The sequence below is a fragment of the Meleagris gallopavo genome, chromosome 1 (assembly GCF_905368555.1).
Source record: "Meleagris gallopavo chromosome 1, MGAL_WU_HG_1.1, whole genome shotgun sequence".
In the NCBI taxonomy this organism is placed as follows: Eukaryota; Metazoa; Chordata; class Aves; order Galliformes; family Phasianidae; genus Meleagris; species Meleagris gallopavo.
The window spans coordinates 97,428,525-97,453,569 of NC_139404.1; the positions used below are offsets into that span (position 1 = coordinate 97,428,525).

Sequence of the window (25,045 nt, forward strand, 5' to 3'; positions counted from 1 at the left end):
ATATGCTCTTCCATAGCTAAAAATGGCTGAGATTTCTGCATGTTGAGCAGTATTGGGTTCACAGGCAACTATATGTTTTTAGTTCAACAGTCTTGATTACAAGAAATTTAATGAGTACTAACAAAGAACAAATAATTTTTTAAAAAGATAAAAGAGGTAGAACTTAAATTCTATCTAAAGGAAATAAATTGGTAATAAATTGATGCCTTTGTCTCGGAAAATTCATTTGTTTTACTTAGAGCATATATGCTGTTATCAGTTGTCCTTTATTTTTTGCTTTCCTTTTTATTTCTTCTTTGGCATTCTTTTTATGGCTAAAAATATCTATTTAGTAATTGGAAAAATATTACGTTAATGTATGATCCTAAAAAGGAAAGCGGTTGGTGTCTTAAGTATTTGGTAATAGGATATCAGATTCCATCATTGCTATGAAATCAATAATAAGCTTAGGTAAAAATTTTATTCTGTTGAAGAAAAAATTTTCCATAGATTTCAGTAGGAACAGAACTTTGTTGTTGGTATGTAATAAGTAAAGTCTAAGTTGGAATCTGTTGCAGGCACAGAAAGACTGCCTGTTTGGTTTGCCTTATTCAAGGCCTGAAGTCCCCTCCTGATGACTCTCATCTGCCCATGGTTGTCTGATGTGTTCATAGTCCCTGTGTCTGTGTCAGAGGGATCCAAACTCACCAGCTAGTACTATGCTTGGTAGATTGGCTAGTGGCTGAATGGAATATCTGATAGTTATCTAGTCTTGGATTTGGTCTGTTGGTTCGTATGTAAGGTAGCTTGGAGGACCTGCTGCTGTTGTACACTCTCTGATTTGACTTACAGGAAGTCACAGTTTATAATCTTTAAGGAATAAAGTAACCAAGAGACAAATGTTCAGCATTTGGCACCAAATTAAATGTAGAAGTGAGAAAGTGCAGAATCCTATGCTTGGAAAGCTGGTCAGTTAAAATACTAAATGTTCTAGTTACAAATAATTAAAAAAACCCAAGAAATTCACAGTATTGTTGGAGAATATTTTAGATCATTTGTTCATGGTGATTCATTAGGTGAATGATTTTTATGTCCAACTATACCAGCAGCATCTATTAGACAGATCTCATGCAAAAAAACCAATTTGATGTAAACTATAGTGTTTTTTATGTCAAATGTTATAACGAAATTCATAGCTTTACCTAACTCTTCTGGTAGATTTATTTATGGGCTGATATCACTGCAGCGTATATAGATTTATGACATTAATTAAAAGAAGTGCTCATGATGTAGCTCATCTGGTAACCATTTATTTGCATTTAAAATCAAAGTTTTAAAAATACAAATTTGTAAAAGTATGCAAATTCCAAGTAATATTTGACAGTCACATTCTTAATTTTCCCCACCTTTATTAAGATGTCTATTGAATGCATTTTGAAAATTGATAACTGAATCTCCAGTTAAGTTCTCTCATTTTAAGAAATGTTTCTATCCTTTCTTAAGAAAAGTTCAGTGGCAGCAAAAATAGTGTTAGAAAACTTTACTTTTCACTCTCAATGCAGTAAAATTTTAAAATCTGTTTTGTGGTCCATAACATTTTTTAAAGAACAAACAAACAAAAAAACAATTGGAGCTGCATTTCACACTTGAAATGCCTTAGGTTTAAAGAAATATCAGTGCTAAATTTCACTTGGAACTTAAAAAAAAAAAAATTAAAAATGGTATTTTTTAACCCTGAGAATCTACACCAAGTCTCACCCAGTTATTTCTGATTTCTCTGTAAATACTTATGAGGAAAGAAAGATCAGGATACTAAGATTTTGAATCTTTATTTTGAGTTGGTACATCTGCATTAGTTTCTTATTTTGTGGTTCTTGGTGTCTTGACCTCAACTATGTGCTAAAAATTAGATAGAAAGATGGGAAAAGTATGGTTACAAAGTAATGAACTGTAACCATTTAAATTTCTTATGTTTAAATGCAACACACTGTATGTGTGATGTGTGTATGTGGTTTATGTGACGCAGCACAGAAGATGGAGCCAGATTCTTCTTAGTGGTACTCAGTGGAAAGATGAGAGGAAATTCTTTTTAAACAGAATAAAAAGAGGAACTTTTTACCATGAGGAGTTCAAACACTGCAATCCATTGCCCAGAGAGGCTATGGAGTCTCCTTGGAAATAATTCAAAAGCCATCTGGACATGGCCCTTAGCAGACTTCTCTGGCTGACCCTGCTCTAAGCAGTGGGTTGGACTAAATGGTCTCCAGAGGTACATTCCTGTCTCAGTCATCTCTGTGAGTCTGTAATATGGCCTTTGCCAATGCAAGAACTTTTTACATGAAAGGTTATTTTAGACCAGCAATCTTCCAGAAATTAACCAGATTCTGAAGCTATTTTATTTGCACCTGTATTAAATCTTATATATATATATATATATATACACACACACACATATATATATATGTATATGTATATAGGGCACTATTTAGAGTCAACATTAAGGAAAGAATGGGTAACTTCGTTACTTAGTTACAAAATCAAAGGAATTTTTTATTGTAATAATTACACAAAGGGTTATGAAGGATAAAACCATAGAGGTTGAAGAAGCAGAAAATTCACTGTATCAATGCCATGTTTAAAAACATGTCCTGGAGGCAGACATTAACTAGCTGGAAAATATGTAAATGAAGAGGTTTTGCAATGCTGAGTTGCACAAATAGCTCATAAGATTGCTGTATGTTGACTTTCTACTTTTCATTTCTGTCTACTTCTACTAAAAGCATGTGTTCCACTTGAAGCTGCCTCTGTCTCTTTTGAACTTTGCGCTGGCTATGATTCTGAAACTATTATGGTGTGATTTTTGGATGCATCTTGTTCAGCTAAGAACTTCAGTGGGGTTTAGCGTGCAGTATGGTATTATTGCTGATGCATTTATATCTTAGCATGTATCCTTCTCAGCAGTGGGAGACATTCCCTGCCCATGGAGCCTGTTCCCAAGCACACCATCAGGAAGATCTGCACAGTAGTCTTGGCATATGATGTTAGTATCCTTTACTTTCCCTTGCTTTCTCAGTGATAGTTTTGGGCTATACTATAGAGAAATGGCTCTTGAAAGTAATACACACACTGAAGTGAGGAAAATAAATAAATTAAGGAAGTGGTTGTATGAAAACAGTTGAAGTATCACAATGAGCATAGGCGTGGCTGATGTCGAACATTTGGATGGCATATTCACATACCAACAACTATTAAAAAAAAAACAAAACACAAAAGTTTGATAGATATTATACACTTGTAGTAGCCGATAATGCAAAAAAAAAAAAAACAAAAAAAAACCCTAAAGCTGCTCTTTCTTTATTTTTCCTTAAATTTGTAGGCAGTATATTCCAATGAGTCTGTGAGCAGATCTGCCTTGTAAAATGGTGCCCTTTCGGCTGCATCATATTATCCTCTGTAGTAAACAAAGAAAAAACAAATTTATAAGCTTTTTTTTTTTTTTTTGGTATTTAAATTAGCAATGCATTTTAAATATTTTTCATTTGTTTTTAGAAAAAATATTTTTATTCTGCTTTCTTTTCTCTTAAAGATAGTTTAAAACAATAAACTGAAACTTGGAATAACATGCATGGACATGTTTTAGTATATTCATGAGTGATCAGAATACAGTACAGAAATCACATATGCTGCTCTGCTGCAACTTTCAAGGTTCAATTCATCATTCTGGAACCCAGGGGGCTGAGATTTGACATTCTGCCTAGAAACCATACTTCAGATTGGTTGGAACTCTGCCATCTTATGTTCAGGTTAAAAGAGCAGCTGTAATTTGTCTGGGTAGCGCTTTAACTATGCACAGCAAATCATAAAACCCATTTTCAGTAATAAAATTGAAACTAAAATAGGTCCATTTGCTTCATTTCCTGATCCATACAAGATTTTCATCATTTTGATACAATACCATTTGGAGTTTGATCTGATAATGATGTAGATTTCTGTAACAACCTTTCTCAGATTAGCAGTTTTATTTAGCATATATATAGTTTGTAGGGTATTTCTTTTTGGCATTTAGTGGACGTCCTTTTATACTGTTCTTTGAAACTGAAAATATGAGAATAACTTCATAGTAGGAGTTAAGCCTATGTCTGATTGCCATAATAAAACCTGATTATTAGCTTTCTTAAATTGTAAATACCATATGTGGAAATACTCTCTTCTGATCATTTTTGCCCTCTAATATCATTTTTGCCCTCTACCCTCATTTCTGCCATAGCTTGCTTTCAGGGAAGTAGGAAATGGAAGTATTTCCATCAACTTGCTTAAGAAGTTTTAAAAATGCATATAAATACATCCATAAGATTTTTATTTACTGTTTTGTACTTTAATGATTTTAAATTTCAACATTTTTGTCTGCCCTTTTCTGTAACCGTGAATTTGCCTGAGCAGCAAGTTCTAACTTAACTTGGGAAGTAAGATTTCTATGTGTCTTAGTAACCCAGGGGATCATCTAGGGTGTATTTTCCTCAAGGAAAGGAGATGTGGCAGTAAGTTCAGCTCTGGGGGGCCAGATCAGAGGCAATCACATTCACCTGTACATGGAAGCTGTTGTCTGTATCAGCTCCTTTTCAGTGTTGGAGGGTTTGGGTTCCAGTGTCTTATTTCTTCTGATACAAACCTGAAGAAGCCTTGTGAGAAATCAGGGCTGTAAAATTTAAGAAACAATTTAAAATATCAGTCTAGTTTAGTAGACTACTAAATAGCCTGCTTGAATCTATAGTGCAGTGACTTCAACAGTCTTTTAAAAGGGCCATATCTTTGGTTCTCTTTTTACTTTTTCATAGGGACATTTCTATACCTATGATTCTATTGGGACTTTCCTTTTTCATCTCCATAGACCTCTCCCATGTTTTGATGTTTTCAACTCCTAAAGTTTGCTAAGCTCATGTCACTCTTCTTAATCCTCATCTTCATTTTAGAGTCAAGAGAGCTTGTCTGTGTTAGTATGTTGTCGTAACTCAGATGACTCCACTGAAAATATATTATTTCAAGATGTTTGTTCTCTTTAAATGATTTAGTTCGTGGAAAATGCCTCTGGAATGAGAATTTATGAGAGTATAGTCCATTTACATTAGACAGGTACTTTTCCAGAGGTAGCTTCGCTAGGGAAAATGAAATGTGTTTCTGTAAATTCCATCTTCCTCTACTGTAGTTAAGTCAGAGCAGGCTTAGCAGAATAGTATTGTGCATCCTGGTGGCCACACAAGCACTTTGTAATTCACCGGAGACCTAGAGGTATGACAGCTGCATATAAATATGCATAGTTGGAGAGATTCATGGTTGTGTCTCATTCTGGGGATGATTGGCTGTAGCACTGCCACTGCAAATCAGTGAGCATTTTCCTCATCTATCAGCTGCATGCTTCTTGAAAGCAGACAAAATGGTTAAAACACCAGCAGCCCACAGAGGGCTCCTGAGTGAGTGAGACTTGTTTGCTACAGCACTCAAAACATTTCTCTGGATCTACAGTAGCTCTCAGTAGATGAATTTAGCACTCAGCAGATTAATTTAGCTCCCAGTGTGCTGGATTTAGAAAGAAAAAACTAATATAGATGAATACATTCTGTTCAGCCAGCATATTTTGTTTTGCAACAATACACATGTCTTATTTGAACTGCAATCTGGTTGGAAAGCATTTTGCGAATGGTGCATTGGTCATAAAAATGAGTCATGCTTGCTCATTTTTTAAAAAGCTTTCATCTATTGCAGATTAAGGAAAAGGTATTGAGCAAGGCACCGGAAAATGTATTAGAATTTTATCCATCTCTAATGAGTTTTGGGCAGTTTTTTTAAGGTAGACTTTGTGGTTGTGTTGCAAAAAATTAGGAGCTGCTTTTCACTTTGTTACCTGTATAGCATACTAAAGGATGAGTAGCGCTTTGGTCAGGGTTGCTCTACTCCTTTGCCTCTTGTGCAAGCTTCCAGCAGGGTTTCCTTGGAAGAATTATCAAGTTGGAATGTCTAATGGAAGTTGGGAAAAACTCTACAATGGAAAAAAATCAGAATATAAAATCCATTGTTTTATGATTTTAGAATAACATTTAACCAGGAAAACATCACAAGAAAAGTGAGACTAACTCACTTATGCATGGTAGCAATCTAGCTTTCAGAAGCCAGTAAACTGAATAAAAATATACAAATATAAATAAAGAATAGAAATCTGGGAGCTAAGGGCATAATTTTATTTACTTTATTTAAATATTAAATGTTCAAAGTAATTAAAAGAAAAATGCAGCTATATGTCACTCAGCAAATGAATGTCTCATATGAGAAAGTAACTCATAACACATCTTTCAGGTGTGTTATTTCTACTGCCAGTAACAGGACAATTGTTATAAAGCATTCTTTCTGACTCTCAACAGATTTCTTTTAAAGCATTAAGGAATGAATTGAAGAGCAAATAGCTTCTTTCTATTGAGTCGAAGCCATACAGTGCAGGTTAAATTTACTCAGAAGGAGCTCAGCTGCTACAACGATCAGTATTTGATAGTAGTGATTTCTAATCTTATTTAATCAAAGCACTATCAAACCTTTAGAGAAAGACAAACAAACCAAAGACCTCCCTCTTAAGTGCTGATGCAGTAATTTTCATTTACCAATAGATAAAATGAAGCAAAACTTTGGATGCTCTTTTGTGGTTTGTTTTCCCCACTTGTTTTGACACTACTTTGCATATGTAGGGATGTGTGCATGTTGTCTTTTTTTTTTTTTTTAGTTTTTAAAGTCTACAACTTTTTAAATTATTATCTTGTAATACTTTACAGCTTTCAGTCAGTAGATTGATGAGTATTGCTATGAAGACAAGAGAAGACTGGAGGCATGAATCATATGTTTGCTAACTGAACTGAACATCAGACTATGAAGTGGTCCATGCACAGTTCCCCTCAGGCTTGTAGGTGATACATACTTCTTTTAGTAATGGACTATGAAGTGGAAATCCCTCAGGCATTGTGTGGTATTTTATGGGTTCTCTTGTGAGAAGGATAAGACATAACCATGCTGCTGATGGGTCTCTGTGGGGAAGCAGTGACGATTTGCCATCCTTTCTGGATCCTCTTTTCCCAGAGGAGAAGGAATGTGTCATCAGTACCTCATCCTGCGGGAAGAGGATTGCAGGCCAACACCATTCCTTGTAACTGGGCAAGGCTGGACAGGGTGCCAGGTCAAGCAGTATGTGGTACATAGGTATCTATGAATGTACACTGTGTGTGCTAGGGCCCTGAGCACATCCCTTTCTTGTCTCCATCTGATGTGCAGTTGTATTCCCTTGGGGCATAGGTGCTCTGTCTTGAAGAGTGCTGCATGAAATCTCAGCGGTGCCAATTCCCCTCTCTGGAGTTTTGCCCAGGCAGCTGGGCACCACCCCCAACATCGAATTTGTCCTGTCCCATCCCAGCTGAGCTTGGAGCCTGCAGTAATATCTAAGCATGGCTGGGCTCTAGCTGACCCCAGACATCATCTCCAGCCCAGCTCAGGTTGCCACACTATGCTGTAGGATGGAGCTGGTTGAGGAGGAAAGCACTGCACCACTGTGGTGGCTGTGTGAATCTGGGCCCTGATCCTGCAGCCCCATACCTCCAGTGGAATAGGGTGAGAGGTGAAGACAGTTCTTCATTGCAACACTGACTGACATTTGGGCCATGCAAGATTTCTCTTAGATCAACCTTTTTTTTGCTCTTTGTTCTGAGTTGTCTCTTCCTTGACTACAACGAAGTGATTTTGTGGGTAATAGATTCTGGGAGGGTTAATGCTAATTCAAAGAGAAGTAAGATCTTTGTGGATATGGCAACATTGAGTATCCTAGGACTTCAGCTTCCCCAAAGGTTTACAAAGATGCTGAACGTTTCTGGAGACCAAACAGTGGGTGTCAGCACAGTGAGATAGGAGGTGGCATGTTTCAGCAGCGGCAACAGTAGTATGAAAGACAAGCCGTGTTCTGGATGGCCATGTATATTTCAGTGTGTGGCTCTTGTGAATCAGTGGCAAAAATGCATAGCTAAAGATGATGACAGTGTTAAAAATCATTTTGTAGCTGAGAATTTGCCGTGTCAAATAGTGTTCCTGTGCTCTTTGTATCTGTTGTAGTTTCCATGGAAATATATAGGAAACATTACTTTTGGAGTGATCTATGTACATTGGGTAAGAGACTTTTTTGGTACTTAAACTTTTCTGTTGATAGCCTGGGATTTTGACCTTGCAGAAGGCAACCCATCATCACCGCCATGGGAGGACATGACCACATCCTGCTGCTTCTGTAAATCCTTACCTTCCACAGCTTGCCTCATTCATCTTCTCCTCCTCCTGTCAAGGTTTCCCTGTGTTCTTGGCAATAGCTACAGAGGAAATTAAAGGCTTTATTTCCAGCCTATTTTCAGATGTCACAAATATGGAGGCCAGCTTCTGAAAATCCAGTTCTAAAAACTCCAGTGTTTATTGTTTTCTGTACTTCCCTGCCAAGATCTTCTTTCTGCTTTGGCAAAATAATGCCATCTGTAAGATATATCAGGCTACATATTAGTTTGTTGGTACTTACAAATACCATAAGCTCGTTCATGGTGTTGTTATGGTTTAAGAGTTGCCAACTTCATGGCATGTAAGGGCTTGTTTTGAATGCCTCTTTTTTTTTTTTTCTTTCTCCTTTAATTCAGTCTGATCCAGTTTAAGAGTTTCAGCTTGAACAGATCCATAAGTTTGAATAAATTCATCAAGACATGCTCTTACACGTAAACGGGCTTTGTGCCTGGAAACAAGTGATAATATATATTGTTGGAATTAACTTGCATATTGTAACATTATTGTTACAGGATGTCCTCAATAGCTCCTTGTATATAGCCTTCTTGTATAGAATATTTGTTGTTATAAAATTTGCATTTTTAATTGATCTCTAAACTTGCTTTTATGTGACCAAGACTATGATATATAGACAAATATACAAACATAATTTCATCATTGTATTAAATGGTTTAGGAGCAAAATCGTTGACATTGTTTTAGCAGTTTATAAATGATAAAGAAGAAAAAAAAGTTAACAAATCTTCAGATTTCCACCTATGCAAATCTGTACTTTGCCTTAAAGACAGGACTAAACAAGTAGTATAAAAACAATCTATGCTGTTTGAATGGACTTCACATCATCAGGTGGTCTTTCTGTACTCCCTTGAGAAACATACAGAATTTAAACAATCAGTTTGACTGAGGTTGATTTGATCAATTCATGGGATGTGGAAAGTACTCAGTTTGAAGCATATAGCCTCACTGATAAACCTCTTGCAGTTTAGAAAGAATATTTGTTCAGTTCGTTTTGGAATAAACAGAAAGGGATCTAGATGTTGCAAACATTAATTTTGCTTAAGGAGGCACAAAAATATTTTATCTCTCACATGTTCTATCTTTAAAACTGAATAATAAATTAATAATAACTAATTAAAATATTTTTATTTATTATTTTTATCTACATTTGATATGGTGTTCCATCTTCATCTCCATAACTTGTAGTAACTTTGAGGATTTATGTATTTGTACTCTGGCTGGCATCTCTGTGTACGCTGTTTCTTCATCATGCAGTCTTTTCAAAATAAGTAACAAACTCTGAAAATGGTTAAATCTTAGTCTTTAGTAAAGTCTTCAGGTGCATAAAGTAGATATCATTGTCCTGAATAGTTTAGAACATTACTTTTTTTTTTCCTCCATATTTGATGAAAGCTTTTGTGAACTAGCTGAGCAGTAAGGCTTGATGAACTATGCTTTCCTGACGAATGGTCCTTTTCTTTTTATTTTTTCTTTCTTTTTTTTTTTTTTTTCCAAGAAAGGGACTGCTAATGAACATCTTGATTTTATTTTATGTTGAATGTTGTATACGATTTTCATTGTTAGAGGAAGTTAGTTGATCTCGAAACACCACAGCCTTGGTGTAACACACTGGACTGATGGACTCAAGTTACAAGTAAGTCACAGAGGTCCATCTCTTGTTATTGTAAACACTGCTGCAGCAGGGTTGAATGAATACATCAGCTGACAGTAGGAAGTCCAGAGATACAAGATGGGAAGATCTGAAGGAATGTGCTAGAGAAAGGCTTCTGAAGGGGAACAAACATTTTTATAAATTCTCAAGTGTTGGTATATCATGGGTTTGTTTTGGCCTAAGTCTACTACAGGATCTGTATTTCATTTGGTAGCACTAATATAAAGCTGGTGTGACTCAAACATATGCTGTTGTTTTATAAATGCTGTTCAACATCTCTCACATTTCCACATAAAAATCTGAATTCAGAGATGGTTTTGTAGAATGCAAATACTTTAGTAAGTACATGTAAAGATAGATGACAGAAAATGAACAATACCTTTTCACATAAAAACAATCTAGTACAAAAAGCATTCAGAATTAGAAGAACAAGATGGCATTGGAAATAGCATACATTTTGCAGTTGCTTTGCAGTTCTGTACTGAGACCACATATAACACATCCTATTCTCCCCCACTTCTGGTTTTGTGTATTTTGTTTTTGTTTGCTTGTTTGTTGTTTTTTTTTTAACTGCATCTGATAATAGCTATAGGGGCATCAGTTATCATTGTATCAAAGACTAAAATAAGAAGTGCTCCACATAGCAAAATAAAAATGACTTAACAGTTTCTGGCACCCTATTTCTTTGCCTTGAAGCCAGCCAAAATAGTTCATGTACGCATATATTACTCCAAGGGTAACAGGGTTAAAAAAGATACTACATGAGGATTGCTGAACACTTATCATTTGGGAAGTGGGAGGAATAGTCTGTAGATTTGCATTCTAGTTTGGTTTGTCAGAGACTTAGCTTTGGTTCCTGAGTTATCACTGATATCCCATGATTAAGTCGTGTAAGTAGTTTTCCTATGCCTCAGTTCCCCATCCAGTAAAAAATAGGAGCCTCTTGGATTATTCATTAATTGAGATAGTCTAAGTACCTGAAAGCTCTATGTATGCTGGAATGTGTATAGACTGGCTGTTTCTAGTGACTCGCTCAATGTAGCTTGGAAGACAGAAGAACCAACAACATTCCTGAAAGGACCAAAAGATGTACCCTGTTCTGAACTGCACTTGTGTTTGAAAAAAAAAAAAAAAAAAAAAGCTACTTTGAGGAAGAAACTTTGAACTTTGTTGTTGTTGGGCTACACCTAAGTAGAAGTGTAGAATATAAGCAAAATACTTGGTCTGAAAATATGACAGGGAATGAGAGGAAGCTACCATATCGAGTTCTCTGCTAAAAAGGGAGGCAGAGGAAGAGCAACACGACAAAGCTCTAAAAATTAGGGCTGTTAATGGAGGTCAGATATACAGGGACAGGATCAAAGAATGAAATAAGAATGAGGCGTTAGTAAATAACAACACAATTACTTTTCCTTTGCTAGATTATAAAGCTCCAGACATAACTGGGAAGCTGAAAGGGAGAATGTTTTGGAGAAGTGGTAGAGAGTAACAGTAGCTGCTACTGGTATAGAGGTGTTGATTTATTGCATCTAAGTAGCAAAGCGCTAGTGTTGAGCAGACGGGGGAGACAAGGATCAAAAATCTGATTTGTTCTTTGCAGCTAAGAAAAACATTTTGTGTGGGAAGAGTTCTGTATTAGAGTAGTCAAAGGAATAATTATTGAAATATTCCTCTCCAGCTGAAAAACCTCTGAAGTGAATCTGTCTGTGTTACCAGAGCAAAAAAGGGTGCCATAGAGATAACATAGCTTTTCCAAGGTTAAAGGCAGAGGTCATGGTGGAGCTGTAAATTCCACTAGCTTCGGTTGTCTGTGTCAAGCCCCAGGAGGAGACCTCAAGCTGGCTATGTACAGCAAGCTAGGCGCTCCCACGGACAGAGCAACAACTTTGTGCATAGTCATGGTAGTGAAAAGTGCACTGTAGGTAAGTGTTTGGCCATGTAGGCAACAGGCTCCTGATGTAAAAATAATTGTGTGTGGGAGCTGTGACCTGTGTCAAAAACTATTTAGGGGGTGACTAGTCAATAGAAAGGATGATTTAGTCAACAGAAGGGAAAGCTGTGCGAATACTGAGGCCTTATTAGGTAGAATGGACAAGGAATGGAATTTGTCTAGGAAAAGATACTGCTTAGAGAGAATAATGTTTTGGAACAAGCATAAGCACAGAGCTTTCAGCCTGTATCTGGCAGATGAAATAATCATAGAAAACTGTAGATGAGAATCTTAGGGAGTAGAGATTTTGCTTTTTTCTGTGCTTTTTGTTTATTTTCGTAAGGCCATGCAGTTTCATAGGAAAGAAATAGAAAACCATCTCATCACGTATCTTGTAGCACTACATTTGAGTAGCTTTATTAGTTAAGGTTTTGTTTGGTTTGTTTGACTGTAGTCACACTAGGAAAAAAAAAAAAAAAAAAAAGCAATTTGCTGTTTAGCTGTCAGCTCTATGTACCGTTCCTGAACAGGCTTTGTTTAACAAGAACGTAAGTAAATACGAATCAACTACTGAGAGCATAAAACATCCTGAACATTTTAAAGATGCATTGAAATACAACATGATTATTTTCTATTATGCTAATTATACCTGTTAGGAGCTAAAACAGATTCCACTTCTCATACATCATTATGTAACTTGTGGCTTTACAGTTTTTTGAAATGCATTTGTTTGTTCATGTGGTATACTAAAAAAATGTCAGAAGACAAATTACAAAGCCTAACTGAAATAGTGCCAAAAATCTTACACAGTTATTCTATTGGATAAATTCCTAGTGTAGTGCTAGCTGTTATTATTATTGTTTTTTTTTTTTTTTATCAAAAAAGAAATGATGACATAATGAGCTAGGGCTGAGCAGGATGTTTTTGGTTATAGGATTTAATGGAATTGGTCTGTGTCTATAGCAAGGTATCTAAAATCATTCTGTGAGCTATTACTTTTGTGTAGTTTCTATACTTAACAGCATATTCTGCTTTATGTTGCACATACTGTAGGTGTACCATATCACTGAGCTTGAATGGTCTGGGATATAAGGGGCTTATTAAAAGGGAGAGAGTCATGATTAAGCTTTTTTACAAACAGCATTGTCAATCACTAAGTGAAATACAAAGTCAAGCACCATGTTGTATTGGTCCCTAAGTGTGGGTCTGGAAGAGTGATGCAGGATGCTTTTGCCTATTGTGAGCCTTTAGATGTGGGGTGTCATATCCACAAGGAGACACTTCTGAACTGGCAGTGAGGCTGTGGAGAGCAATAGAAAAACACAAATCTACTGCTTGCCTTTTGAAGAGAAATGGAATGTCTTCTTGGGCACCTACAGGATGGAGGATGGTTATCTGGATGTAGATGTGCTGCAGGTGCCCCACAAAGTAGCTTTCAGTACTAGAGGCTGTGGAATTTGTGGATGTGCCTTCTGATCCTCTTTAAGATGCAGTGCAGTGTTGTTTTTTTTCTCTTTTTTTCACTACAGTGGGCTTGCAGTTCAATATTATCCATAGTAAGTATATAAAAATAATAATCCTGTTTTAGTACTTAAGGAGAAGAAAACTATTTTTACTTAAAAGGCCTCATCCTTTTTTAGCACTAAGTGAAACTACTACCAACAAAAAGGAAAACAGTTTTCTATTTTTGTTCTGATAGTCTATGTATTGTAGAAGGAATCTGCATTTTGCAGAGCCAAATCTACACATAGACATTGCGTAGGGCAATATTTGAGTATAATTTTACCCCTAATTTAACAACTGAAATAAAGTTGAAGCCTCAGAAAGGCTCACTGAAAAGGTCACAGAATCACAGAATCACAGAATTGTAGGGGTTGGAAGGGATCTCCAGAGATCATCAAGTCCAACCCCCTGCAAAGCAGGTTCCCTACACCAGGTTGCACAAGTAGGTGTCCAGGCAGGTCTTGAGTATCTCCAGAGGAGACTCCACAACCTCCCTGCCTGGGCAGCCTGTTCCAGTGTTCTGTCACCTTCACCGTAAAGAAGTTCTTGCGCACATTTGTGCAGAACTTCCTATGCTGCAGTTTCTGGCCGTTTCCCCTTGTCCTGTCTCCACACACTGCTGAAAAGAGTCTGGCCTTGCCACTCTGCCCCCCACACCATAGATGTTTATAGACCTGGATCAGATCCCGTCTCAGTCGTCTTTTCTCAAGGCTAAACAGATCCAGTTCACTTAGCCTTTCTTCGTAGGGGAGATGCTCCAGGCCCTTCACCATCCTTGTGGCCCTCCGCTGGACTCTTTCCAAGAGATCCCTGTCTTTTTTGTACTGGGGAGCCCAGAACTGGACACAGTACTCCAGATGAGGCCTTACCAGGGCAGAGTAGAGGGGGAGGATCACCTCCCTCGACCTGCTGACCACGCTCTTTTTAATGCACCCCAGAATGGCATTGGCCTTTTTGGCCACAAGGGCACACTGCTGGCTCATGGCCAACCTGTCATCCACCAGGACGCCCAGGTCCCTCTCTGCAGAGCTCCTCTTCAGCAAGAGATATGTATGAAATTCTCTCCCCCAAATCAGTGAAGAGTTGCAAGAACCTTGAAGAAGTTCAATCAGTTTAATACAGTGTTTGTGTCAATTTTATATTATGTTTCTGAGACAGAGCTGTCCACAAAATGCAAAATGCACATATAAAGAAAATCCTACAAAATAGTTTGTGCATGTTCATGCAAACCTGCAGGAGAATTCAGTTCAGCTTTATTGGTATACTACGTACTGGTAGATAATTTCTTTTTTTTTTTTTTTCCCCCAACATAGTAAAATCAAGAGGATTGTGTTGACTATTTAGGCATGTAGTTGTAACCGTCTTTAATACCAGTTGTCTTTTGCTCTTGAAATATAGAATTTGAAAAAAGTAAATAACTTAATCTGAATTAATTTTTAGATTGCTTTATAGTGGAGATATCTGTGCCACGTAATGTAACTTTTATTTTATTTTATTTTAGCTCTGCATAACTGAAGTAGAACCCGTGTTACTGAACAACCATGGTGTTTGTTCAGTTTTGTGGGTAGGAGTGTGTCCTGCTAAATAGCACAAGCTTTTGCATGTTTGCTACATTAGTTCCTGTTACAAATAGTGCAAATGGAGTACCAGAGCTTTGCCCACTGAGTGAAGTGAATCCAGTTAGATAGGACTTTGTGTCATGGTGAAACTCAAGTGCCAGGGCCATCTGCATAGCCAGCAAGCTGCAGTCTCTTCTCAGAACTGGTAGTGCTCAGCTCCAGCGTGGCTTCAGTCATGGCATGAACTGGGCATCCTCTGTCATCCTCTGGGTGATGTACTATGATATATCTGAATGCCACATGAGAGCATCTCCTAAATCGGAGAGCCATAGGTAGCTGACACAAGGTTAAAAATCATTCCAGGCTGGACTTGCAGGACTTTGCAGTGGACACATTGTTGTGTTTGAAACCAGACAAGTATTTTGCTGATCTAATAAGCCGTATGGAGTCCATCACAAATTTATGTTTAAAATGGACATAAAAACACGGCACAATGACATAGATGCTGTCCTTAAATGCCTTGCAGCTTTCAGGAAGCTACTCAGCTGTGATTCTCCATCTCCTTGGCTCTTTTGGTGTCCCTTAGGCAGCCATGTAGACTGATAGATTTATTTTATCTATTGACCTTACATTCTTAGTTGGAAGATTTACAGGGTTTTTTAATTATTTATAGAAAGACTAGAATCTATGAGAGCAAAGCAGTTTCCAGTACTTACAAAAATTCCTTACTTTTATTAGTCAGTGGCCCTCAGTTCTTATTTCTCTTGTTGTTTTATTTTGTTTGTTTGTTTGTTGTTTTGTTTTGTTTTGTTTTCAAAGGGGTGTATAATTGGAGGGGAGAAGTTTAAGCTTTACAGTGTGTATTCCTGTATTATTTTTGCAGACCTAACTTTAACTTCCATAAGACCAGGGTCAGAAAAGTCAGTTTAATTATCAGCAAACAACCAAGAGCTATAGACAAGAACTCCCGTCTGTTGCTTTTAGCTATTAATATGATTAACTCCACTGTTTTAGTGTTGCAAAAAAAGAACCCCCAGAAATCCAGTTAATGGCACCTCTGTTCCTACCCTGTGACTTTGTAGGAGTTCTAATACTTCAGGTTTTAAAAACTAATAATGTAGAGCTAACATGAAAATGATACTTTGGAAAGGAAGATGAAACAAACGATTCCCTTTTCATCCTTCCCCAATGATTTGCAGGCAAACATGTCCCCAGGCAAGTTCCGAACTTCCATAATTACATTGAATTCCTAGTTAATTGGGCTCTTCTCTTGCTATTGAGTTCTTCCTTGAATAATGCCTGCTTTATAATGATTTGTGTGCAAACAGTAAATCTAGAGATTTAATAGGATGAAGGCTGTGGCTCCATATAAAGATATTTAGCCCTTAACTCCCATTGAAATCAATAGTTTTGCAAATCTGTTTATAAGTGACTTGAAATGAATATGCATAAAATAGGATTACTATCAATTACGTAAAGTATAAAAAGAGAATAACAACACTATTCTTTGAAAAATGACTGAAAAAATTGAATCTACTGTGATCATTGTCTCAATACTCTCATGCTCTTTATATTTTATTGCATATGCTCCGTTTGGGAAAAAAAGAACTTGTCTATTTTGTCTGTAGACTTTGCAGACTGGTAAGCAAACTCACTTCATTTCCTGTGTGGATTAAACTGTGGGCAAAAAAATCTGTCTTCCCCTGTCATATTCTTCATGATGCCTCTTCCTTTAGCGAGGATAAGTTTGTTTGTGATTAACTAGAAGGTAAAGAATCCGTGGGTTTTTTTGTTTGTTTGTTTGTTTGTTTTTGTTTTTGTTTTTTCCTCTTAGCAATCCAGAAAAAGAAGGGGTGAGCAATAATTTCTGTTTGGAAAGAGGCTGTAACATAATACTTACATATGCTGCTGATGCAAAAAGGTTCCTTTTTTTTTCCCAGAGCAGAGTCATATGCTCCAGGCTGTTAGAAGAATGCTGGCAGTGATGCCTGCATCAGCAGAGATGGGTATCCATCCCAGTTCTAAGATCTGGCCAAAATAAGCAAATCACATCTGGTCTATCATTAATCCACTTACTCTTGGTAGTTTTCATGCATGTCATGTTACTGACAGGCTAACCAAAAGTCTAACAATAAAAGATAATTTCTTCTTCAGTGCTGAACAAATTTAATTGTTAGCACTATCTCTGATTTCTCTTGTTCTGCACTGTAACCATGAATGACTAAGGTGTGGCTGGAGTTCAAATACAAAATTTCTTTTTCAATAATATCTAGAAACCGTAGATGAATGTTCTTCAACAAGAATGTTGGCATTAACTGCACAAAATGCTAGCTTTTCTCAGGAAGTTGTGCTTTTGGTTAGCATGGGGAGATGGATATTTTCTTGCAATTTTTACTGCAGAGGACAAATTTAATCACTCTGGAGGATCATAAACAAAACATGGGTTCTGATTATGTTTTCTGTTTGTTTATTTTTTTCTGGTGAAGTTCATTGCAGTTCTTCTGTGTAGAACATCAGCAAAATGATCACTGTTGAATTTATCCTATCATCAGTCATCTTGTCACTGTTTTTGTATTTGCTCAAACTCTTCTGATACTAAGCTGCTAAAAATGTTCTTACCATTCAATTTGAGCAAAGAAACTTTTCTTGTCTACACTGACTAAAACATCTGAATGGTTCCAGTGGTACAAACCAGGAATGGGATTGTAGCTAACTAGGAACACAGAAGATAAGTCCCATGGTAAATTTTTTGAAAAGAGGGTGGAAGTCCCTAAGAACTACAGACTGGTGTGTGGAAAGAAAATTGTATTGTGAGGATACAATCTTTCCAGCTCAAGGCTGCTTGACCAATCTCAACTTTTAACCTAAGATAAAATAATGTTACTGCATCAGAGGATGATAATGCACCAAAAGGAAGGGTTTTATTTGCAGGATAATCTCTAGGGTTTGCTGGAAGTTGTGCTGATGGGACAGAGTTTGCAGTTTGTTCATACCCTTCCTTGCTACTGTTTGCTGGTCTATACCTGAATTCTCTGCATCATGGCCCCTAGCTTCCTTTTTAGTCAAAAATGCAAGACATCTGCACAGGTGCTCATATGATGATTGATCTTCAGTATGCCGGAATCTTTAGTCTCAGGAGAAAGTAAGAGATGTCTTCTGTGTTACAATAGTCTTTTTTTTTATTGACCTCTTATGTCACTTGCCATTAGCAGATTTCATTTCCAGGGTCCAGAACTGAATTATGTTTCTCTTGTCAGACATTTTCCTTACGGTCAGTAAGTGTTTAGTGAAACACTGCCAAACATTTCCGACTCAGATGTTGGAGGAGCCAATGAGGAGTGATATGATGCTGGACCTTGTTCTTACAAACAAGGAAGGATTGGTTAGGAATGGGAATGTTGGGACAGCCTTGGATGCAGTAGCTATGAGTAGGACTCAGGATCTTACATGGAAGAAACAGGGCAAGTTGACATTCAAGCACCACTTCCTCAAAGCTCAAGATTGTTGCAGAGTAAGACTTGCATGAATGAATAAGAAGCTTGTGGAAAACCTCAAATGGAAAAAGGAAAGTCTATAGAATGTGAAAAGGGGCTCTGTCCACTTGGAAGAAATATAGGAACACTATCAAGGTATACAGGGAAGCAGTAATGAAGGCTAAGTGCCTTGAATTAAATCTGGTGAAGGAGGTTATGGCCAACAAGAAAGGCTTGTTTAAGTATGTTAATAACAAAAAAAAAGACTGGGAAATGTGAATCTACTGCTGAATGAGGTGGATGCCCTGGTATCAGGGAAGGCTGAGAACATTTCTTTGCCTCAGTCTTTACTGCTGAGACTTTCCCTCAGGAAACTCAACCCTGGAGATAAGTGAGAGAGTCTGGAGAAAGGAAGATTTCTCCTTCGTTGAGGAGGATCAGAGGTTTTCTAGGCAGACTCAACACACACAGATTCATGGGTCTTAATGGGATGCACCCATGTGTACTGAGGGGGCTAGCAGAAGTGATTTGCAAACCTCTCCCTATCATCTTTGAAAGGTCACGGAGAATGGGAGAGGTGCCTGAGGACTGGAGAGAGCCATTGTCACTCCAGTCTTCAAAAAGAGCAGGAAGGAGGAGCTGGGAAGCTACATGCCAGTCAGCCTCACCTCCATCCCTAGGAAGATGATGGAACAACTTATTCTGGATGCCATGTCCAAGCAACTGGAAGAAAAGAAGATTTATCAGGAATAATCAATATGGGTTCACCATGGAAAATCATGCTTGACTTATATAGTAGCCTTCTGTGATGTCATTATTGTCTGGATACATGAAGGAAGGGTATTGGATGTTGAGTACCTTGACTTCAGCAAGGCTTTTGACATGAAAAGGAGCCTCACTACATAGCTGATCAAAGCCCTGGAGAATAAAATGCAGTCCTCAGGTTTACTACAGACTTCACCTGTTGAGGTACACTGCATAAACTTTTTGGAGGTGGTCTGCAATTGCATGTCCTGTATTTCTGTAATCTCAATTTAGCATCTAATCTTCAGAAGTGTTTAGCATTTACGTGTCCAAGTGAAATTGCTGTGAGCAGTACCTTCAATATATAAAGTGCTGTGTAATGCTTAGTCCTCTGAAAAACTAGGCCCATGTGACTCCAATTAAGTATTCACTTTTCAGCTTGATCCCTTAGCACCAAGTAACTCATCTGTAAAATGAGAGCAGTGCAAACTCTCCAAAAGAATTTGCTGAATTTGAATTGCACAAAGTTTGTGACACAATCAAAACAATCGTTATTAGAGAATATGTAACATAGCAATATAAAGCAATTTTTAATCAGGATTGAGTACTACTTCTTCAATGTCTCTCCAGTCTTCAAATTAAGCAACAAAATTAATACAAAATATCAATACTTGAATTTTTATATATTCATTTGCACAATAGATGGAAGAATGCTATATTGATAACTGAAGAAACAGAAATTGCACTGTCAGCAAAACATTCAGCATTTTCTAATATTTATATGAATCACATTCCAATCTTAATAATGTGTTTGTTTTTTTTTTCATACTGCGTTTTCTAATTTATTGTCAAAAATATCAAGGAGAGAACTCATAATTAAGCATCTTTTTATTTTTTCCCCACAGATCTCTGTTTCAGTACATTCTCTTCAGGGCTGTGATTGTAACTGATCAGGTAAGCAAATATACATAGTCACAGCATTTTTTTGTCAAAACATTTTCCAGGTGACAAACAAATAATTCTGAAAAAAAGTTCTGTATTGCTGGAGAAAATGTACAATGTCTATTATTAAAATGTTGAAAATGCTGTCATCAATTTCCAATTTTAAAAGTATTTTGAAATTTTGCAAATTCCATAAATTTCAGATAGAAAAGAAGTTTGTTTTCCAAATGTGCTTGATTATTTTTATTCTCTTCTATTTTCTTGTCCTAGTTTTCTCACTTTCTATTGATATTTACCGTTTTAAAATTGAGCTTTTTTGTTTTTTTTTTTTGCTGGGTGTTGTCAGTCTCCCTCGTCTAACAGAATATCAGTGTTGCATACAGAATTTTTTGTAGAGAACTCCAGAGATCGTATTTTAACACCACAGCAATGGCACAGCAACAGTAGAGCGATTAGTGGGAAGTGGGTTTGAAAATTTATAAACAAGATTTCTGTAAAGCTGAAAGTAATGAAATGAAACTATGAAATGACTGAAATCGCCTTCAATGATCTTATTTTCAGTACAAAACCACAATGCCAAAGGCAAATTAACAACTTAAAGTGTTATTGTTTGTAGGTTGGTATACTAAGGTGTATCTTTAACCTGCAGATTTATGGTCTGATTGTTTGTTGTTCTGTGCTGTAGATACAGTTGGCAGAAAACACTCTTTTTGGCTATCTCTTATACTGTTAAGAGAAATGGTGATGGAGTTAGGCTGATCTGCATGTAGTTTTAAAGTAACTTAAGGTCATTCCCTCTCATCCTGGGGGAAGAAGCCAACACTCATGCTGTCACTACATCCTTTCAGGTGTCTGTAGATGGCAGTTAGGTCTCCCATGAGCCTCCTCTTCTTCAAGGTGAACAACCTCAGCTCCCTCAGCTACTCCATGTAAGATTTATGCCCCAGGCCCCTCATCAGCTTCATTGCCCTTTTCTGGACACACTCCAAGGCCTCAATGTCTTTCCTATAGTGAGGGGACCAAAGCAAAACATAATACATGAAGTACAGCCACATCAGGGCTGAGTACAGAGGGATGATCACTTTCTGCTCCTGCTGGCATCACTATTTCTGATACAAGCCAGGATGCTGTTGGCCTTCTTGGCCATCTGGGCGCACTGCTGGCTCATGTTCAGCCTAACATCAACCAATATCCCCGGGTCCTTATCCACTGAATAGTCTTCAACCACTGCCTCAAACCGGTAGCGTTACCTGGATTTGTTGTAGCCAAAGCACAGGATCTGGCATTTGGTCTTGTTGAATTTCATCCCACTGGACACAGCCCAGCAATCCAGCTTGTCCAGATCTTTCTGTAGGAATCAACACTTCCTCCAAACTTGGTATCATGTGCAGATTTACTGAGTGAGCACGTCCTTGGTATTCCTATGAAAACATTTCACTTGTTTCATGTTATAATGTTCCATAGCTTTACCTCTTTATCAGTACTGTTGGATTCATCTTTATACTAGATAAGGTGGTTTCTTATCATCTTGTCATTATATCCCAGAAAGCTTTATTGACTTCAGTTTATCTAGGAGAAATCTCTTCCCTTTGAATCTTCTCCTGAAAATTCACTGTTTCCAATACGTTTACTTCCTTTAAGAACTGGATATGCACCTCAGCTAGTGCTGCTGTTTAAATTTCCCTAGTATTATATTCCTAGATTATTATTATTAATATATATATATTTGCAAACTATTCTACAATCAGTATTACAAGCAGGGAGTGAAATCTTAGAATAAAAAACATCTAGTTATTTCAAATGTTAATCTTAAAGACTTCTCCTGAGCATTTCGTATTGAAAGACTGGTAACATGGGACAAATGATCAAGGAGCTAAATTTACATCTTTCAGTTCCAAAATCTGGGCCCTCTTCTTCTTCATCTTCCACATGTTCTAGTTAGCTGCTCCTCCAAGTTTCCTTACTTATGCTTGAAAATATTTTTATATTTGGTTCAAAATATGCTACAATTATTGACAATTAATAAATCTGATACTATAACAAGCCTATCCAAAAAAAAAAAAAAAAAAAAAAAAAGCTATTGATAACCTCTATTCTTATCTTTCTTAAATGGAGGTGCGTCCTGATGAGTTTGTCATGTCACTTTCCTTTCAAAATTATACTGACATTGTAATGCTTAGATTGATTTAGAATCATAACTGATTTACTCATCAATATGAAAAATTTGAGAAAAGAAATCATTATGGCTTAAATAACAAATTTAATTTCATTTGTTAGATAGTCTTTGTTTCTCTAAGTACCATTAAATCATTTTTCCTGAAATGAAAATCGGTATATTTCAGTGAGATTTCCAAGCCCATCTTTAAAAAAAACTGATTGCTTTCTTTCATTAAAGTAATGAAGTCAAGTTCTTCTGGATCATCTAATCTGCATTTTTACTGAATAAACTGTTTTCTCCATCTTCTTCCCATCTTCTACGTTACTCTGGCCTTCCATCACCTGAGGCGGTAGCTTTTGGGTATTATGCATCTGTCAGTCAATGAAGTCTCATCAAAGTACTTCCTTATCAGTCAAGTTCTAAAAAATATTAGTCCGAAGACAGAGATCAGATACATAGGAGTTACAGGAGTTACATAGTTACGAACCATTTGCTGACCAGATTAGTTTCATTTATTCATTTTCTACAGTTACAATAATTATTATCTCTAAGAAGCAAAGGAACAGAATACAGTGAATATTTCTGCTCCACGGACAGAATTCTGTCTTTGTATTAATTGGATCACAGATTATGAACAAGTTTTGATGAGGTAATGGGCGTGGCCAAATATGGGTGATGTATGATCAGCTCAACATGGAATACAGAACTGATCTTTTCTACTGGTAACAAAACGGGTGCTGATTTGAAACTTTGAACATATCTCTACCAACCTAACCATTAATCAAAGTATCTTCAAGATTGTTCATGGCTTTGTTCAACATTCTGTTCTGTTAGTGTTTGTGAGTCTGAAAAATTACCTAGTGGCTGAAAAGCCAATACTGTCTCAGTCAAATAGACAGTAGGGAAAGTGACACTTAGTTTATACACACCACTAAGCCAGGCACTATATTTTTTCATGTTTTAGCCACACTTGTGTATGTAGGACTCCTTAAGAAACTGAGGAATTGGATTGTAACTGCAGTACTGTGCAGTAACAGGATTTTTTGTAGACACTTTCAAAAACTTTTCTTACTATAACTAGCTCTCTCAAAAAGCTGTATTTTGAAGACTGCAAGTCTACTGGTATTCTCTGAGGTGCTGAAAACCTGCTAAAAGAATGAGTGTGTTGTATTAGTATACAATTTCTGTACAGTACACAGATTATGGACAAGATATTTTCCACATGGACATAAAAAATGCACCATGAAAATTATTGCTTTTAATTATTTCATATTAAATCTGCATTTCATGCTCAGCTGTGCTGCTGGTGGAAACCTCTGTCTTCATTAGAAGGAGTTAATGTTGAATCCTCTTGAAATATTAGAAGTTCTAAATAGATATTTTGGGAAAAAAAATCTTTAGGAGAGCTCTGGTAACTGTGGCATGAAAAGTCGCTGAGAAGTTTTTGGTACTCACACACAGCTTCTTTGAAACATTCAGAAATGTTACCATTTTAAGAATATTCTAGCACATCAGGTTGCTGGCTGACACAAAGACCATTATAAAGAACAGTCATTGAGTGAAAATTGGATTCACAATTTTCACACAGGAAATCTGATTGCCAGTGTTATGCCTGATCCATGCAATCCAGCTAATCATTCTCTGCTTGATTTTCAAATGCAGAGATTTGTTCACAAACTGTAAAAACGAAAAAAAAAAAAAAAAAAAAAAAAAACCAAAAAAACAGAATGTACTCAAGCAAGAATAAAATAAACCAATGACTGTCTCCTAATTATGTTTCACTCAAACTTCCTCTGAAGCACCTGGTCCTGCCTCTCAGAGACACAGTGCTGAACTAGATTGCCTTACATTTAATCCTGCATGGCAGTTACTGTTTTATTGTTATTTTGAAGTCTTGGATGGCATAAAATTGTGTCCTTGTCTCCGTGCACAGCGTCGAGTTTCATAAGAACCAACACAGGCAAAATCAGCTCAACTTGTCCCTGAATATATTTAACAGACAGAAGAAAATATAAAATGGATTTCCAACTAAATACTGCGTTTTTCATGCCTCTGTTCTCAGAACTACTCATTACTGGGCTATATATCTATCTCTGGACATTTACACACTGTAAAAGGCAGTATGGTTTTTAAAAGGAGGATATTTCATACACGTGCTTGTATTTTTCACTACTGAAAACAATTCAGATATATTTCTCATAATGCTTAAAAGGAATGTTCTTCTGGTCCCTTTGTTTAAATCAGTGAAATAACATATGAATGTGTATGTTTTGGAAGAAGCCTTGAAGCCATTTGTTAGGGGGCTGTTTCCTTTTAGCTTGGATGTGCAAGAGTATGGAGGAGTTTAGTACATAGCTTATGTATCTCACTGTAACTAATGTGGCTTTTTAGTACACAAAAAAGATGTTTCTCTTCAGTTTATGTCATTAACAGAAGCCCCCAGAACTTCTGTTAGCTTAATATACAGATTTTCATTTCTGGCGTTTTTAATTAACAAGTTCTAAATTCACTCCACTTTCCCTTCTTATGTAGTACTAACTACAAGTTAGCTACACTAAATCATGTGGATGACTTGGACACCTCAGAGTTTTTTTCTTCTCCAGATGTTTTCTTCAGGGTGACAGCAGATATATATCTATCTTTTCCCAGCAAGATGTTGTCATTAGAAATTCCCCCTCTCTTCGATCACACATTTTGTGCACTCTAGGTCAGATTCTGCTCCCACACAGTTAAAACTCAATCTCAG

General features: G+C 36.9%; 1 long non-coding RNA gene across 16 annotated transcripts in view; it reads left to right on the plus strand.

The window, feature by feature from the left end:
• Window positions 1–25,045, plus strand: part of LOC104913987 (uncharacterized) — a 517,821-nt gene that overhangs the window by 260,220 nt on the left and 232,556 nt on the right. For all 16 annotated transcript variants that reach the window (XR_014887671.1, XR_014887668.1, XR_014887694.1 and 13 more), the window contains one exon: window positions 20,105–20,153. This is a non-coding gene — a long non-coding RNA (uncharacterized LOC104913987). The remainder of the gene's footprint in view (window positions 1–20,104; window positions 20,154–25,045) is intronic.